This window comes from Falco punctatus (genome assembly GCF_963210335.1).
Source record: "Falco punctatus genome assembly, chromosome: 2".
In the NCBI taxonomy this organism is placed as follows: Eukaryota; Metazoa; Chordata; class Aves; order Falconiformes; family Falconidae; genus Falco; species Falco punctatus.
Window position 1 is genome coordinate 98,153,468 of NC_137581.1, and position 10,246 is coordinate 98,163,713.

General features: G+C 42.0%; 1 long non-coding RNA gene across 1 annotated transcript; it reads right to left on the bottom strand.

Moving 5' to 3' along the window:
• Positions 1-8,092: 8,092 nt before the first annotated feature.
• Positions 8,093-8,641, bottom strand: LOC308058623. Its single transcript, XR_013925917.1, has 2 exons — positions 8,545-8,641; positions 8,093-8,513 (listed from the first exon to the last, which is right to left on the bottom strand). It is a non-coding gene; the product is annotated as an uncharacterized lncRNA (long non-coding RNA).
• Between the last annotated feature and the right edge of the window lie 1,605 nt (positions 8,642-10,246).

Consider the following 10,246-nt stretch of genomic DNA (forward strand, 5'->3'; position numbering starts at 1 on the left):
TAAATAATGGCATGCCTTTCTTCAACTGTTTAAAAATGTAATTTAAAATCAGATTACTGTTACTGAAGTGTTAGCTACAGACTAAGTAAGAAAGGTTATGGCTAAGACAATTAGTAATTATTGGACTGCAAGATCAACCACGTTCCAAAATAGCAATAAAAATTTATTTCTATATGTTCTATAAACTAAACACTATATGATGCCAATGTCCTAATAGAAACATAGAACATCTCAAGTTGGAAGAGATCCATAAGGATCATTGAGTCCAATTCCCAAATGTTTTCTCTTTGCTATGTTTTTTGGGAAACAAAAACAGATATTGGATTTCAACTTTAAAGTATGTTGTAATTTGAGATCCAGTAGCTGTTAAACTCTTTCTATCCATCTTCATTTCCTCTTTTCTGTTTTCAAACAAAAACTATTCCTTTCTGCATAAAACCTGCCTATTAGCCAAAAAGAAAAAGCTACTTTACTGAAAAACCTCTATAACTTTAGATAGAAAAGTTGGAATAATGTTTTCCAAATAATTTATTTCAGGAATTAATTACTTTTTATTTAAGAAACAAATCATCATGCTATATTATGTATTTATTCCAAGTTCATCTACAGCACTGTAGAGTGAAACCAAATTTTACTTAGCTAGTAATCAGGCATGATGATGGAATCTACTGATCAATGGCATTAATCCAGCATTTTGCTCTATACAAGCCACCTTCTGTATGAGGCAGTGCTCAGTGGGAAGCTCTCAGAGTCCATTCAAGGCTCTCCAGTCTCCCAGCTCAATGTCAGCACCAGCAAAGCAAAAGAGCATTGGGAGATGAATCCTTTTGGAGCCACAGATCACCCAGAAAGCCTCAAACCCTTTGAATTCAGGCCCACAGGATTCACCTTATTGAATTATCACTTTAGGATTATCACTTTAGTGAGAAGATTAGAAGCCTGAATAAACCTAATTCAAATCTGGGCTCTCACTGCTGCTACATTCCTGTCTGTACATCCGGGAACTGATAACTTGAAAATACTAGAAATAGCCAGGACTGGTTTTTCCTAACCTCATATTAAGATGAGTGTATTGGGTTTGCATGGCAACGTTTGGTAGCAGGGGCGGAGGGCTACAGGGATGGCTTCTGTGAGAAGCTGCCAGACACTTCCCCCACATCCCACAGAGCCAATGCCAGCCAGCTCCAAGATGGACCCACCACTGGCCAAGGCCCAGCCCATCAGCCACAGTGGTAGCACCTCTGGGATAGTGTGTTTAACAAGAGGGGAAAATTACTGAACAACAGCAACTGCAGCCAGAAAGAAGAGAGAGAATACATGAGAGGAACAGCCCTGCAGCCCCCCAGGTCAGTGCAGGAGGGGCTCCAGGTCCCCCCAGCCCATGGTGAAGCCCACGGTGAGGCAGGCTTCAGCCCTTAACCCCTTCAGCCCATGGAGGTTAATGGTGGAGCAGATACCCACCTGCAGCCCGTGGATGATCCCACACTGGAGCAGGTGGATGCCTGAAGTATGCTGGGACCCCATGGGAAGCCCATGCTGGAACAGACTCCTGGAAGGGCCTGTGGATCTGGGAAGAGAGGAGCCCAGGCTGAAGCATGTTTGCTGGCAGGGCTTGTGACCCCACAGGGAACCCATGCTGGAGCAGTCTGTTCATGAGGGGCTGAACCCCATGGAAAGGACTCGCACTGGAGCAGTTCGTGAAGAACTGCAGCCTGTAGGAAGGATTCATGCTGGAGAAGTTCATGGAGGACTGTCTCCTGTGGGAAGGACCCCAGGCTGGAGCAGGGCAGAGTGTGAGCAGCCCTCCCCTGAGGGGGAAGGAGCAGCAGAGGCAGTGTGTGATGGACTGACCGCAGCCCCATCCCTGTCCCCCTGCACCACCCAGGGTGGGAGGAGAAAGCAGAAAAATCAGGAGCAAAGTTGAGCCCAGGAAGAAGGGAGGGATGGAGGAAAGTGTGTTAAGAATTTATCTGCTCATTGTCCTACTCTGACTTGATTGGTAATAATTTAAATTAATTTATCCAAGTTGCGTCTGTTTTGCCTGTGACTAATTAGTGAGTGATCTCTCCCTGTCCTTATCTCCACCCAGGAGCCTTTTGTTATATTTTCTCCCCTGCCCAGCTGAGGAGGGGAGTGACAGAGTGGCTTTGGTGGGCACCTGGAGTCTTTTACTTAGGTTATCTGATTTTCTCAGAAAATCCTCTCTGGGCATGAGCTGCCACAGTCAGGCTAGGTCTCTGCTCTGGAGTGCTGGCAGCATGCCCTGGAGAGACATGTCCTCTGTGTGTGCAAAGCACAGACTCACTTTTTCTAAGCTATCTGCTGACAACACGAAGATGGAGGCTGTAGTCAGCACAGCAAGGGATTTCTAGCTTCCAGGCTCCCAGCTGTGCAACCTTTGACAGGTTCTGAATTGTGAGGCAAGGTAGAATCACAAACCAGGTGGGTATTCTATAGAAAAGGGGGACAGGGAGTAAGCTTGAGCACACATACACGGATTACCCGCACAGACTAGCTGTTAGTTTGTTTCCTGTTTCCGTTTAGGCTTATTCTGACTAGGTCTCACCAATGCAATTCCTAGCTGCGGTCCTGTGGGGCTGCAGTCTGGGTACCTACTGTCAGGCAGCAGCAGGAGCCAGGTACTCTGCAAGGGAAAGGGAATGGAGAGCCAAGGATGACAGCAAGGCAGGTGGGGCAGCGGCTTTGGCAACCACAACCTGCTCTTACAGTAGCCATGCAAGAAAAGTAGGGTAATGATAACCAGAGCTAGCCACTGTCCAGTGATGGCTGGATAAGTCTATAGTGATAAGGCAGGTCTGAGACTAAATGATGTCAGGTTGGTGAGTTGGAGCAGGATTGCCCAGGTCTCCATCCCAGTGGTTTGATCCCAGATTACCCAGCCAGGCTGCAGCAGAGCTAGCCTGAGCACAGTCTGAGGAGAGAGGAAGGGTGGCAGAGCCAGGTGCTACACTCATGGCCTTGACACAGATCTCAAAAGGCAGTACTGACAAAACATGGCCAACCTTGGCTTTTTCTTCCTTAGACAGTCCTTCAGCTCTCTCTCAACAGCATTGTATGCTCAAGCAACCCATAGTGCCTCATGCCCCACATTTCCAGGAAAAATACTAATTTTGTCAAATAGAGCACAAATTACCCAGGGGAGATTCAGAGCAGAGTGCTTTTCAGTACACACATGGGCAATTTGCTTTACAGAAGACTAGCTTTAATGAGCACGAATGGGAATCAGTTCTTGCCACTTGATTTCAGGGTCACAGATCAGTCCTCTTCTATTTAGCAGTATTGACTAAGTCTAGTTCTTTGGTGGTGTGGCACATGAGCTGGCATGAAACCAGAAAAAAACCTTGGAATGAATTCTGCCTCTACGCCTTCAGAAGATTTAAATGACTGATACTATTTTGTTGAAATGTTTTAAATTAAAAAAATCTGATTCATCAGAAAATTCAGACCAGCTGAAATTTGTATGTTTTTTAACAATTGCAAAACTTCAGTGAAATCTGAAATTAGTGGTTTATCATTACATCAGCATGGTATAACTTCCCATAGCATGCACTTTATTTAATTCATCTGCTTCTGTTCACGGGGCTTCTTCTACATCCATCTCCTGACAAGAGCAGATCTAAGCCATTCTCCTTGTTGTAAGCCCAAAGACTTTATTGGTGATAGCACTGACAGTGTAACTCTATTCTTTTTGCCTGCTTATGTCAAACAAAAATGTGGATCGTGAGGTGAAAACATGTGAATTACTTGATGTGTATTACAAGGGCACTAACCATTTTAATTATGTTTCTGCTACATGTCTGAAACAAAACTACCTTCTGAGTGATGGGCACCCTTAAAACATAGTTTAAAAGTTTTGCAGGCCAGAGAAAGCTATTACCTTTCAGAACAGATTATCCTGAAGTGAATGGAATAAGGTCATGTTTTTCCTTTTTCCTAATTCTTCAAGTAGCTTGTAATATTATGGGCACACAAAGTAGCAGTTCCTTTGTATTTCTGACTGCGAGAACTCAAATTGTCTTTGAGTTGTCAAATTCTCAGTTTGCAGTCTGTAAGAATATGATCGAAAGTAATTTGAGTTACTATAATTAAGTGTTTTGAGTTGCCCAAACACACTAAACAACAAATTAAATTTCTAAGATACATTCCTTCCTAAGTGTCTTATCACTTTTAATGAAAAAATTTGTCATCTCAGAAAGGCATCAACTTCAGGTACATGTACTTATTTATTTTTGGAAACATATGACATTTGCATAAATCAGGCTGTAATTCCTTACTGTTCAGGCTCCTGTCTCCAGCAATGGCCAATACTAAATACTGGGAGAATAGTGTAGTAAGTGATACAAGATCAGGGCAATCAGATTATAATATTTTACTGAGTTATTCTCACAGACTTCAGCAATTTGTAAAGGGGGTGAGAGTGAGTGCTTAAAGTGAGAGGTATTGGTTTTGTGTTTAATAGTCCTGATGAATTTTCTGCTGTGAGTTTGTCCAGTCATAAAGATTTTGATTCTGCAACATCCTGTAGTAAAAATATAAATTGACTATTAATTGTTAGCAGAAATAATACTTTTTCTTGTCTTAAACCTGAAATAAAAATGATTTTATTTTATATTTATGGACCTTTGATTAGAAAAGACAGAGAACAATTGTTCTCTGTTGACAGTTTTCTCTGTGCCAGTTACCATGCTATACTCTAAGTTGCTCAGTATTGGTTTACTTCTATTCCCATTGAGACTACCAACAAATGATTTGGTGGAAACCGAGTTAGGTCAAAATCAGGAACTTCTGAAATACCAATTTTATTCTTAGTTCTTTTCTCTTCCCGCTTTTGAAAGATGTATACCTTCAAACTTCTTTTTCATTCTGTCATCTTGCACACTATCTCCCCTTCCCCTCTATTTTTTCTTCTTTAATGTTATGAATTATGTTAGGCAGCATGCCATAATCATACATTAAAGTTTGGCAGATACAACTAGGGACCTCTTCTTCCATTTCCCAGGAGAAAGTTGTACTGAGAACATAATAACCATGACAATCAAAACTCTGCAGTCATTCCTTCTTATAAAGAAGGAATTATGTTTGTCAGGTAACTTGGGACATATATAAAAGAAACACAGAATGTTTATATCTGCAGTGACCAAAGATCTGCAAGATGACAGAGCTTGTACATTTCTGTCTAGTAGCAAAAAAAGCAACATTGGAATAAACTTTACATTCCTGCTTGCTTTTCATATTTTACAGATGGCAGGATGATCTCTTATTTAGCATATCAGACTATGCCCCCCAAAAAATAAGGCATGTATTCAAAACAAAACCAAGAACAAAAAGATTAACAAAATCCCTTATATAATGACCATTAAAGCAATTTATTTTCCACTCAGATCATTCAATTTACTTTCTAGTGATCTGGCTTGCCTCTGGCTAAAAGTTGTTCCAACCATCCAAAATTTAATCTAACACTTCAGTGTTAGTTTAATCATTCATCAATTAAAGATTATGAGCTACCTCCCCATTTAATTAATATCAAACACCACTTAGTCATTGAGTGATACTGCTTAAAGACTAACATGTTTTTTCCTCTTGCAACTCTTCTAGAATGATGCTTTTCATGTTGTCGTCATTAACTGTAAAACCTTCAGTAATTAGTTGTCCTTTTAACTAAGCTTGAATCAGCTTTGACTCCACTGCTAACTTTTGCAGCTAGCTTTAAAAAAGTTAAAGAAGAATTTTCATTCTTGGGAGCAAATATTTTATAAAATAAAGAATTTTAATTTGTCTTTTAACAGGAATCAACAATGCATGAGAGACATAAAAATCAGGTCATAAAAGAAAGAGAAATATGAACCCATCCAATTATATGGTTAATGATGCCATAGGGTTAGACTATTCCTAGATGCCTGTAGGAACATTTGGTTTTGTATTTCCCTTGCATGTTGATAAATTAGTTAAGTATGCATGCAGCTATGATAAGCATATGGACCACCATTTTAACTAGCTGTGGGGGCAAAGCAAACAATACTACATGCATTTAACAGTTAATGTGGGAAAAGAGAAAGACATTTGCTATCAGATAGGCTTTAGTACATTAAACAGGAGATCTTTGGAGTGCAGATAGCAGACAGCTGTCAGAGTGAACCATTTACAAATGCTGACTTGTGCTTCAGCAGTGATGAGCAGCTCTTGCTCTCACTATTGCATTGTAATTAGCACTCCCTGAAATAGTTCACCAGAGATTTGAAGACTGCCGAGCTCTATACTTCTTGCCCTGGCCTAGTTTAGATAGCTTTTGTAGCCAATGATGGGGAAAGGTTAATGCAGAAAATTCTTCTCATTAGGAATGCTGGAAATATTAAGGGACCTCATATTTTCTAGTACCCACTGTGTCTATGAAGCAATGCAGTCAGGTGACTGTTTCAAAGAATGTACGATTAATGATGTTAAAAGCAAGAAAAGTATGAACTGAAAAAACATATTCTATCAATTCTTTTATTAGCTTTTTATTTTTCAGTTGTTTCAGGGTGGAGGCTTGGTTTATATGTGAAGTCTTGGTCTTTCAGGGTGGTGAATGTGGTACATCCTTTCTCTAATAACAAGTCCCACCGGATTATATATAAAAAAATGTGCATGATCCAAAAAATCTGTGTATTTAAAACCAAAAGACTGATTGCAGCAAAGGATGTCAGCTGAAATCAAAGAATAAACTTCTGGGATCTGCAAGGTACCAAATTAAAAACTAAGGAAGCCTACATTTATTCTTTTCATTGGCATGTGGTTCTTGAGAGGGGTGGAATATTTTCTGGAGGTTCTAGTTCTCTTTAAAAATACTAAGAAAATTTCTCCATCTGTTCAGCTGGGAAGATCACTTGCAAATGTAAGAAAATTATCAACTTTCCTCTTTGGATCATACATAAAGAGGACCGAGATGTCCTGTTAGTTTCTGTTGGTTCACCCTGCATATTGGACACACACAGAACAGCCAAACCTCACTGCCAGCACCCCCCGGGGCTGGGGGCTGGCGGCTCCCTGGAGTGCAGGGGGCTCCCCACGGCGGGTCAGGGCAGGGCCCATCGCCCCCCAGCCAGGAGCAGCCGGGGGCACCGGGGCAGCCCCAGCCCCGGGCATCGGGCACCTCCCTGGGGCCGGGGCCGGGCCGAGGCCGGGGCGTGGGCCCGCGGGTGGGCCCGGCTCGGCAGGGGCCATGGCCGGGCAGGGCCGGGCTGGGGGAGCTGGAGACCGGCCCTGCTGCGGCCTCGCTGGGGCAGGGGCTGATGGCCGGGGGGTGGCAGGGGGCCCTGGGCCCTGGGCAGGGTGGGGGAGCCTCGGGGGGGCTGGGCAGGGGCAGGCAGGGCTGGTGGTGCTCTCGGGGACATAACATGCATCTTGCAACATAAATTCAGCTTGAACCCTATTGGAGGTAGTGAAAATTTAGCATCATCATTCAGACCCTGCTACGAAGTGAAGCTGTGGTTTGAAAAATGCCCGTTTGATGTCGAGGCTGTGCTCCAGAAAATGTGCAAGAACCTTAAAGTCTAACTGTCTACAATAACAGTTTTTATTTGTTGTTAACAATTAAGGTTATACAGTAATGCAGGCTTTATGTCTGTTAAAACTCACTAATAAATATTCAAAATGTCATGTAACAGCAAACACATGCATTTTTGCTGGACAAAAACTTGTAGCTAACCTTTTGTTACATGTTTATCACTGTTACCCTCAAAACGAAGAGCTGTGGGCTTCAAGACCTATAATCTTTCCCTCCTCCCTGCCCTGCCATCTAAAGCAGTGGTAATTGCTAACTGGGAAGACTTTCTTATCAGTTCTCCGGGAAGCATATTAATGCTTGTCCTACTTAGGCAGCAGATTATACCTATGAGAAGGGAAAGAGGGTGAGGGCCTTCCCCATCAGCCCGGAAAGGCTGTGGGAAGAGAAAGCCCTGAAAGCTCCAGCTCAGGCGCAGCCCTGGGGTAAGGTTGCAGTTGGGCTGGAAGGGTCCGGGTGGCGAGTCCCTGGGTAGCGCTGTACGGGCGAACCCAGCTGTGACGTACGGAATTAGACTCTATAACTCGAAAGTTATAAAGTAGGTATGTTTATTGCGCGCAGATGCACGGGGGATCGCTCCTCCACAAGCGTGCATACCCGAAGTGACGAACCATCTCACATTTATACAATGAAACAAATGAATATTCAATTAACGCCTATACATATTCGTTACCTAAACCCCGCTTCGTATGTTAATTAGCTTATCAGTCCGTTTCCTGGAATGTGGTGGTCTTGCAGGTTTGTAGGTGATTCATGTTCTTGTGACCATCCGATCTTCTCCAGCAAGGAGACTTAGCACTTCCTCCCTCTAGATAGCATTGGAATATCTCTCATCCTTTTCTCATTCTTTTTTAAATAGCCCCTATGTTAGAGGAAGAAGGGCAGGCGTCTCCCCGTCTCCCCTTTGTTAGAGGAAGAGGGGCAGGCATCTCCTCAAAACTGTAGTTGTCTCCTCAAAGCTGTGTGCCTATGTGACCAGACACCGCACCCATGACTAGTCACCATACCCACTTTCCTGAGCAGACATATACAATCACAATCGATGTCCATTGTCCCCATTTCACACTATTTCTCCATATCAGCTGGTATGCATTTTGCACGAGGAAAGTGTATTTCCCACAGGGTGAGGGCTAAGTACTCTAAGTTCCTATATTATTTTGAAAATTTTGTTTGTGTAAATGTTTGTGGAAAAAGGGATTGTGGTTTAAGGTTGAGCACCACTGTTTTACATGAAAGAGAGTTCAGTTTATTTGAGACTAAATAAACTTCTGTTTTCAGACTCAGATTGTAAATTGGTATTAGTCTAGACCAACCTGACTTGATGGAAAAAAAGACAGGAAGGAAGAAAAACCAGAATTAATGCCATATACATAATTTGAGAAACTCTCCATATATCCCAGTGTTAGGAAGAGTTACATCACTTCTAGGAGGGACAGGCCAAGTGAAAGGATGCAAGACTCTTTATAATGTGAATAGGGGCAGCTCTAAGACTTCCTGATAGTATCAAAGCATAATCTGTATTGCAGGCAGGATAATCGTTTAACATAACATAAAAGCACATGTACAGCTTAATGCTCAAAACCACAATGCTCTCTTCAGTCACAATTTGAGAAACACAGCTGCCTTCATTTAGATTTTTGCATGTTTTTACCTCTTCCCCCTCATTTTGTCCTGTATCCCACAGGACAACAAGCAAGAAAACTTTTAAAGTTTAAGTCAGCTTTACAACTCAGCTTTCTTTTCACCAGTTTAGATAAAAGGGGTGGAGTCCATCTATTCAGTTGGGAAGATTACTTGCTCTATTTGTCTTCTGTGAGGTTCATGTAATTGACTTCCCAACCATTAGCAACCAAGATAACAGTTTTACTCAATGGCTGCTATTCAGACAGTGATTGACAAAGGTGATACATCTCCCCACTACACCTCTTTAGTAAAGAGCTTCTCCTATTTATCTGAAAAAACAATCGGTTTTGTTTAGTTCCTGGGTGATTCATTCTAAAAAATACTGCTTTTATATGACTGAACACTTGGAAGCATTTTTTATTCCTCTATGGAACAAGTTCACCTTTTTATGTGCAGGAACATTAAATACTGGGAAAATAACAGAAGATACTTCTCTGGTGCTTTTCCCCCCATTTCATTCATACCGCTTGAATATTGTATATACAAGATGGTGTTACCTGAAACAAAGATGTCAGAGGCAAAAAGCAAAAATAAAAAAGGGGGGAAAATTAATTCACCTACATTTCAATCACATCTCTTTTTGTGTTAGCTTCTTGTTTAATAGAGCCCCGATGACTCTTCTGGGGAGTCCTTTTGACTCAACAGAGCCCCTGTGGCTTCACAAAGCCACTCTGTATGCATGTCCAGATTGACCCAGATGTAGGTCTCAAAAAATTGGCATTATGTGGTAGGTAAATATGACTCCCACAGGGAGCATTTAAATGGAGTCTCTAACGAAGTCAAATGGCAGTGATTATTTCTGACCTCTCCCAACGTCATTGCAAGTCTAATACTTAAGTCTCTCTAGTTAGTGGAATGTAGTGCAGGCAGAACAGCTGCTGTACATTTGATATTTGCCTGATTTTGAGCTTTTTGACCAAAGGGCCTGTCCTATTTATGTTTCTGGAAAGTAGGATACAAGGCTATGTAAGCTGTAGAGCTAGTAGAAGACATTTTAAAAAA